The sequence below is a fragment of the Oryctolagus cuniculus genome, chromosome 2 (assembly GCF_964237555.1).
Source record: "Oryctolagus cuniculus chromosome 2, mOryCun1.1, whole genome shotgun sequence".
NCBI lineage: Eukaryota > Metazoa > Chordata > Mammalia > Lagomorpha > Leporidae > Oryctolagus > Oryctolagus cuniculus.
The window spans coordinates 187014776-187023436 of NC_091433.1; the positions used below are offsets into that span (position 1 = coordinate 187014776).

The 8661-nt window shown below is 49.9% G+C and overlaps 2 long non-coding RNA genes across 4 annotated transcripts; one reads left to right on the top strand and one right to left on the bottom strand.

Moving 5' to 3' along the window:
- Positions 1–763: 763 nt before the first annotated feature.
- On the bottom strand, positions 764–6817 carry LOC108176384 (uncharacterized). 3 transcript variants are annotated; one of them, XR_011386960.1, is made up of 3 exons: positions 6079–6810; positions 3668–3847; positions 764–885 (listed from the first exon to the last, which is right to left on the bottom strand). It is a non-coding gene; the product is annotated as an uncharacterized lncRNA (long non-coding RNA). The 3 variants fall into 3 exon arrangements; XR_001793026.3 differs by lacking the exon at positions 764–885 and adding an exon at positions 1994–2369 and having other exon boundaries at positions 6079–6817; XR_001793027.3 differs by lacking the exon at positions 764–885 and adding an exon at positions 1994–2336 and having other exon boundaries at positions 6079–6813.
- On the top strand, positions 3846–7699 carry LOC103347817 (uncharacterized). The gene is made up of 3 exons (XR_516313.4): positions 3846–6081; positions 7051–7165; positions 7454–7699. It is a non-coding gene; the product is annotated as an uncharacterized lncRNA (long non-coding RNA).
- The last annotated feature ends 962 nt before the right edge of the window (positions 7700–8661 follow it).

The following is an 8661-nucleotide window of genomic DNA, read 5'->3' on the forward strand; positions in this document are numbered from 1 at the left end:
AGCCTGTCTGGAATGAAAAATTTCTTGTAACTACTGGCAATCAACTCTGCGGCCAGATGAAGTGTCCAAAAGCAAAGCTGGATTAAGTCAGCTACGGTTCTTAGTCACAAAAACATTTGGGAATCGTGCACATAATGATTGTGTTGAGAAACAATAGCTCCAGCTTCCCAGTGGCTTTAAACAACAATCCAGCCCTCGAAGTGTTAGCATCCTGTGGCAGACTGTATTTCACAAAACTGATCACAACCACACAGCCCCTCACACATGCTTTGGGACTTGGGTTGCAACAGAGGAGCCTCGCTCCGTGACCACTTCACCAGGAGAAAGCGGCCGCTCTCAGCCGTGATCTCCTGGGCTGCTTGTTCGGGAAGTGCAGTCTCCTTGCAGCAAGGAGACCCAATCTGCCCCGTGCAGGGGCTTGGGTAGCCAGGGAGCACCATCAGTGGTATGGGAAGGAGCCACCCGAGGTAGATTCTCCAGCCCCATTTGATGCCACGTGGCACAGAGATGGACTAGCCCCGCTGAGACCTCACACCCCATGTAGGAGTAACATGAACAAGTATTGTTTGAAGCCACCAAGTTTCAGGGTGCATTGGTACACAGCCATAGATAACCACAATAGGTTTTTGTACCTGGAAGTCAGGTGCTAGCTTAATACAATCCTAAAATGTACGACATTGGCTTGGAGACAGGCGGCCTAAAGGGCTTCATATTGGTACCTTTGCCATTGCTATAATGAAATACCTGAGACTGAGTACTTTGTAAAGAGTTGTATTTAGGTCACGGTTTTGGGGCTGAAATTCCAAACAGCATGGCGCCAGCTCCTCTGAGGGTCACGCTGACCACATCACAGCTTGGAGGAGAGCACGTGCCAGGAGAGATTACCTGGCGAGACAGGAAGCCAGAGAGCAATTCAGGCATCAGCTCCTCTCCCAAGAACTCACTCCAGGTCCCAGGAGACCTACTCTAGCCCCTTCCAAGGGCATGGACCCAGTGACCTAATCAAATCCCAGCAGGCTACACCTTTTACAGGTACCACCACCTCGCAACATCACCACACGGAGGGCCGGACTTCCAGCACTTGAACCCCTGGGGGAGATGCTCAAACCATATCCAAAACGTAGCAGGCCTCAAAGAGAGTGTCGGGAATCCTGAGAAACCTGTCGGTGACGGCATCAGGGAAGTTACGGAAAAGTCGTAGGAATGTTCTTTACGTGAACGGGAGCTTGGCAACCTTGTAGTCTGCAGCCACACGGAAAACGGGACGGGGTCTCATGAGCCGGATGACCCAGATAGGGAGGTTTCTAGGTTTCTAGGTCTGAACGTGCCCCCTTGGCAGCTATGATGAAATGCAGGAGGAGAGAAATGCACTCAAGAAGCCGGGGCTCACCAGATTCCAAACTCACACTGCTTTTCACTTCCAGGTTCCCCCAGAGAGCTGGCAGTTGCCTTAATTGATAGGCATTCCAGCCAAGTACAAATCCAAGACAGGACTAGAAGATCTAAGGTGGTGCCTCTTACAAGCTCCCAGATGACGATCCTCTGATCCTAAGCTGCTCCAGCTGATGCCCTGGGACACAGACCTGCTCTGCCTCCGCCGAGCGCCGCCGGATCATCCATTCGTGAGCAGAGGTGGTGACTGTGTCCTTTGAGCCACTGGATCTGGGATGGTTGGTTGTGCAGCAGCCCATCACTGGACCACAGAAGACCCACGGGGTTTCCCTTCTCCATCCAGTTCCCACAAACACAATGATCCCTAGACTCCAGAGCCCGGGCCTGGCCCACAGAGCCTCACCCAGTGGACAAGGTCTGGTCGGCATCTGGGACGGGAAGTGTTCACTCATTCTGTGGCTCTTCTGAATCCCAGATCACAGACTTTGGACAGAGAGCCACGGTCAGGATTGTCTCCAGGGCTTCCCTTTATGAGAAACACAGTGAAATTGTCTGTAGGTCAAATAGGCAGGGATATAAATAATCACACTAGACCCTTTCATTTATTTTATCTATTTATTTAATTTATTTGAAAGCAGAGAGAGACAGACACAGACTTCTTCTATCCACTGGTTCACTCCTCAAATGCCTGCTGCAGCCAGGGCTGGGCCAGGCTGAAGTCGGGAGCCAGGAGCTCAGTCTGGGTCTCCCACGTGGGTACTCGGGCCATCACCTGCTGCCTTCCAGGGTGCGCATCAGCAGGAATCTGGACTGGAGAGGGGAGCCAGGACTCGAACCCAGGGACTCTGATATGGGAGGCAGGCATCCCAGGCAGAATCTTCACCACTAGGTCAAACACCAGCCCTCCACAGGTCCTTAGGCCGTCCACTGAGGCTTGTGCTGGGCTGTGAGAAGCCAGAGCAGAGAGCAAGGAAGGCCTGAGGGCATGAGAATAGGGCGGCCGATGCTAGAGACACACAGGCGAGTGGGGCCGAGACGCTCCCCCAGGTGAGCCAGGAATCGTCCCTGCAGAAAACTCCTCCCTCCCCTAGAGCCAAGCTGAGACAGTCGTAGGGACCCATCACCATTTCTTCCAGGCTGTGCCTCTGGGCTCTTGTTCTTTAGACACAGCAGGCATTTCCCCATCTCGCCTGGCCAACCCCCACTCCTCCCGTGGAGTTCTGGTAATCTCCAAGACTCTGTTCGTTTGGTCCTTATCCTGGGAGGTGTGTGTAATCCTTCCTCCCTCACTTTAAGAAAATCCAGGGACAGGTAGATTAAGGCTCATTGTGAAAGTCACATAGAAACCTGCCATTTGAAGAAAATTAGTGATACACAGAAATGGTGTAGCAGAAATAAGATATAAAAAATCCACTGTGTTAAGGGGCTTCTGTGGTGCCTATGACACTGTACTTGTTTTTAAAACATAAAGCAAGTGTGACAAAATACGCAGATTTTACAGAGTTAGGTAATAGACCAATATCTGTCTCAGTTACTCTGTTCCTTTCATGACGCATAAAAATCTTCATAAAAATCGTCATCACTGTTAATGTTTTTCTAAAACAATGTATTTTAATAAGCCCTTAGGAATGAGATCTAATATAAATTATATTCAAACATCATAGTGTAGACAACAAAAGTGGTTTCTTGGTGTCTGGTACACTGACAAGAAATCTCAGGAAATCAGAACATAAAAATACGTAAGCTTTGCCCTCCTGCCCCCGTGTGAGCATGATATTTTCACTTCTGGGCCTGGTTCACATGGAGAAAACATTTTTCATGAACCCCATCACAGCCTGTATTCCAACTGGAATTCTACTGTTTGCACAGACCTCTGTCATTAACATTTTTGGTCTGAAGATTATGATCTGAATAATCTTTGTAATTATTATTTTAATGGCTAGAGAAAACTGTAACTCAGTAAGTGGTTCGCCTATTACAACCCACTTCAATCACTCCCAGGTTTTTGCTCTTATGGGAACACTTCCATAAATATCCTTATGAATATAATTTTTTATTTCTTTTGAAACATATGTCTTTATATAGCATATGAGGCATATACAATCACACTATTCCCCAATTAATATTATACCGATTTATAATGTGCGTGTATGTTTTACCTCACTCCACACATACTTAATATTTTCCACTGATGCATTGTTTAAGCAGAGGTTTGCCCCCAGATAGTAGACATTTGGACGATGTGGTTACAACAGACGTTCAGGAGGCCAATTACCTGCGAGTGAAGGAGGGAATTTCATAGTCTGCACACAAACGCTGAAGGAAAATCGATATTTTTGCTCCTTCTGCCAGCCTGGGTTCTCTAGTTGTCCGAATGAAAGATACACCCAGCGCTTTCTCGGGATGGTGCAGTTAATGCTATCTTCCGACTCCTGGTGGGGAGTGAGCCGTGCACCTGGAAGACATGGGCGAGAGGAATGAGAGGAGAAAGTCGTGAGCCGAGAAGGGCGGGAGCCTTGGGGACAGTCCCCATCACCATCGTGTGAGTCTGCACCCTGCTCCCAGAGAATCTGCAGCGACCTCTTTGTCCGTCCTTCTAAAGGTTAACAAGAGTGAGGCAGCCTCCGGCAGGCAGACCGTCTGCAAACACGTCCTTTCTGGTTCTGAAGGAAGTTCAAGGCTGTTACTTTCTTGCTTGTGCCATCAAAAAGTCACAGAGTCTTCTGAAATAATTCACTCTTTGTATGCACCGGGCTGTTAGCAACCTGAACCTGGTTTTTGAAAAAGTAACCAGAAAACTCCCAGCTGCCCTAAACTTCTCCGACTCAAGGTCTCCAAGAGGGAATTGGATTTGGAAGTCCTTGGATTGCAGCGTTGGACGAGGACCCTGGAGGTCTGCCTCAAGCTTCCAGCACGGGGCTGCAGGCTGGCCGACGGACAGGGGCAGCTGGAGAAGGATGTGTCTGGGGGCCAAGAGCACATGCCTAAGAGCTCAGAGTCCGCTATCAAGTGACTACGGGGCCCCAGCTTGATTGTGACGGGAAATGACCTCCCTGCTGTGGGCTGCAGCGTCTGCATCCGTAAAGACCGCAAATGCTGCCCTGCCTTCCCAGGCTACTGGGGGGCTCAGGGTGACATAACTCGGAAAGTGTTTTGCTGACCACAAAGAGATGCTCATTTAACAGGGACCCTGATGGCGATGCTGCCAGATTCGTACAGAAAGCCGAAGTATTAACATCTTTCGTCAGGTAGAACGAAAAATGACTGTGGGAAGAAAACAGTAATTTTTTTTACAAAGATTTTTGTTGTTGTTGTTTGTTTTAAAGGCAGAATAACAAGGGGGGAGAGAGAGGGGAATCTTCCAACTGTTGATTCAGTCCCCAAATGGCAGCAATGGTCACAGCTGGGCCAGGCTGAAGCCAGGATCCAGCAGCTTCACCCTGCTCACACCTCTATCAGGCAGAGGCCCAAACACTTGGGTCATCATCCACTGCCTTGACAGGTACCTTAGCAGAAAGCTGGATTGGAAGTAAAACAAACTGGCTCAAACCAGAATTCTGATGTGGGGTATCAATGTTGCAAAAGGCAGCTTCACCCGCTGCACCCAACTTTCGGCCCCATTTTTAACAAGACATACCCACTGGAAAAACTCGTTAGAGTATGATCTTGAACTACATCGTCTCCCAGACACGTTCCAGTTTGGCGTTCACTAACTCAGAGAGCTTTGGGGCTGCCCCAGAAGCGAGGGCAGGGCTGCCGCTGCACTTACAGTCACAACTGCTCTTCACGGCAGAGTCCATGGTTAGAAAACCACCAAGTCGGCATTCTTATACCACCATGTGTTAAGACTAAGAGGGGTCACTTTTCTTCCTTTCTGCTGGCTGCCACCCCACCACTGCCTGAAGTGGAGACTGAGGTTTAGCAGTGGTTCTGGGAGAATCAAGGAAAAGGTAGCCCAGCGTTGACCCAGGGCCAGAGGAGGATCCGGAGAAGACATACAGCCTGGGTTCCAAACAGCTGCAATTCAATCTGACAAGTATCTACTGAGGTCCCTGGAGATGTTATAGTGACATCTCTCCTCAAAGCTCCGTGTCCAGGAAGAAACACAAGAAAAGCAATTCTTACATCACAAGATTATACTCGCAAAGTGTCCTGAAGGAGCTGCAAGCGATCCTTACTGCATTTATGGTGTGGAGATTGTGTGGGGGGCATTGGACAACCACTGAGAGAAGCCACCAGGAAGCCAGGAAGCGCAGTATTTACCACTTGTCTAGAATAAGGGGACACTGGAAGCACCTGACACACGATTACCACAGCGGACATCGCTGGACGCGACCCAGAAAGTTAACCTGGGTCCAAAGGGCCCAGAAATTTGAACTTTGTTCTGAGAAGGATGAGTCATCACCAGAGATTTGTCTGATGGTGAAAGGGACAGTTTGGAAGAATACATTGGTGAAGGGGTTGTTGGCAAGCAACCAAAACAAGCAGAGAGGAAGTCGGAGAGAAGATGGGAGGAAGAACAAGACGTGAGGAGGCCTCTGGACACAGGGGACACAGCGTGGCCCTTCCCAGCTACAGCCCAGTCCCAAGAGAGCAGTTTACAGTCAGCAAACATCGTATAAGCCCGTCCCATGTGCCAAGCACTGGCTCAGACGTTCGAATACTTAACTCTCCCAGGAAACCTACAAGGTAGGTGCTATTTCTCCTTCACTTTCCAGGTGAGTTAGCAGAACTCCAGCAGGTTAAAGAACCTGTCCCAGCTCGCCCGTTGAGAGAGGGGGCGGAGCAAGAATCCAAAGCCAATCGGCTGCCGCTCCAGGGTCTCGCACGCTGGGCCCAGTCCACCTGCAGCCGTCGCGCCCAGCACGCGCTGGTCTGGCCGTCCTCCTGATCGCCTGGATCCGGCTCTATTGACTCTGCAGAAAGCTGCCCAAATTTATGGATTATGTGCACTGTTGCTTTTTACTCTCCAAAACACATTAAGCGATTTTGTCTGGAAATGTTTTACAAGCCTCAATTATGCCTCCTACATTCCCTCTCCGGTACAGCCCAGGTCCCCAGCCAGGACTGTAAAAGAGCCTTTTCTTCTCGCTAAAGCTCTTAACTCTCCGTCCTCCCGAGTCTGGGAACAGCCGCGCTCCCGTTCTGGCCCACGGGCCGGTTTTACACCGACCGTCGTGTCTCAGTCCTGCTCGCGCCCTTTTCACGAGGCTCTTTAATTAGGTTCAGAAACATGTTTATGATCCTGGGAACCAGCCCGTGTTATAGCAGGCAAGTTCAAAGCTCCGTCTCCCCCGGTAACTCGCAGAACACTTCAGGAAACTCTGAGGCCTGGCCCACGGCCAGCGCTGCACAAAATCAGACTCTGGGCAAACATTGCCTGCAGCATCCCCTGCTCTGGGCAGCTTTGGAATGAGGATGATGTTATCTGGGCTTGCACAGACCTGCTTTCCATACAGGCCTGCCTCTCTCTCTCTCTCTCCCTCCCTCTCCCTCTCCCCCCCCCCCCCCACTGGCTGAATGACCCTGGCACACTACTTACTCTCTGAGACTTGGCATTCTTACTTTCTCTGTATAGATTTAGGATGGCAAGGATGTTGGCTGTGAAGATGATGAGAACTAAAAGATACAAATTTAATTATTTTGCAAATTTGACAGGTTGAGGGCAAAGCACTGATGTCATCTCTGTACAATAAATGAAGATGTTCCAGCCTTGGTCTTTGAAGTCTGGAAAGTTGTGGGTAGCCAGCCTAGAATGAAAATTCTGCCTAAGGTTTGTATTCCAACTCCTTCTCCCAGACGTTACAATAAGGTCTGGGAAAGATAATTTGCATGAAATTTCTTATAAAGGAATAGCTCAGGATATCTTCAGGTCAATCTCCATCATATTGCTTGTGCAAGGGTTTCTGCTATTTATCATTGCATATTATGCCAAGTGACATTTGTAAAATATGCCCTTAAAGCAAGACTGCATAAATACTTAATTTCTTTTTTTTTTTTCTCCTCTGTTATGGTTTTTAAACTATTCTCCTGATCCTGCATTTTTGTTTGTTTGTTCTAGTTCTTGTTTGGTAAAGGTTACTAGCTGATTCTATCACTGAAAATACCACTAAAATGATTCAACGGGGCTGGCGTTGTGGAATAGCAGGTAAACCCTCCACCTGCAGTGCCAGCATCCCACATGGGCACTATTCGTGTCCCGGCTGCTCCACTTCCAATCCAGCCCCCTGCTAATGGCCTGGGAAAGCAGTGGAAGACGGCTCAAGTGCTTAGGGCCCTGCTACCCACAGGGGAGACCTGAAAGAAGCTTCTGGCTCTTGGCTTGGGCCTGACCCAGCCCCAGCCATTACGCCATCTGGCGGGGGGGGGGGGGGGGGACCAGCAGATGTAAGTTCGCTGTCTCGCCCTCTAACTCTCTAACTTTGACTTTCAAATACATAAGTAATTAAAAAAAAAAAATTCAACATTTTTACTGATGTTGGAAATTCAGACCTAATGAAATTAATTTTGATTGGGGAAAAACTTACATAGAATGGGAATCATCACAGCTTTGGACATTATAAGGCCTAGATGATAATGATCCTGGTTGCCTTCTCAGTGCCCGCCTTGTGTGATGGGGCCACACGCTTGGAAGAGACAGACTAGAAGGTGAGACAGAGCTGGGCACTTCTCCCGGGAGGTCACTCTTCCACTCTCCCTCCTGGGCGCTGCTGCCCCTCCCTTTGGGGGTCTTCAATCACAGGGCCTGGGCTCCGAGGCGGCAAGCCCCTGTGGTAGGAAGTGTGTTTCCGTGGCTGAGGGGCAGCCCACACACAGCAGAATCCAAGTCACAAAGTCACAGTGCAGATTCGCAGACCTGGGCTCCTGAGAGATGAGTGTGGGTCTCTCCCATTTACCGTGACAGACTGAGAGTGAGTTTGCCTGAGACTTGCCAAGGAGCTGGAGACAGAACTAAGTCTAGAGCCCAGCTCAAAGCCAATCGAATGCCAAGAGGGACAGCACCTCCCCTCCCTTGCCTGAGGCTCGGGGAAAGCTGAGCAGAACCACCCAGAAACCCTGGCAGGCCCCGCAGGAGCAGCCCAAGGCCCTGTGCTGCACCGTTCATTATCACCACCCTGTCTCCCCTGTTCCTCAAGGGGGCGCTGTGGTTCGGGAACCTGCGAGCTGCCAGGGTCCATGGCATCCTGGATTCGAGACCGCGGGCCCCTTCTCCCCTCCATCTGGCTTCTGTCTGGTCACACACAGACCACACTTCCCACGATCCTGGGC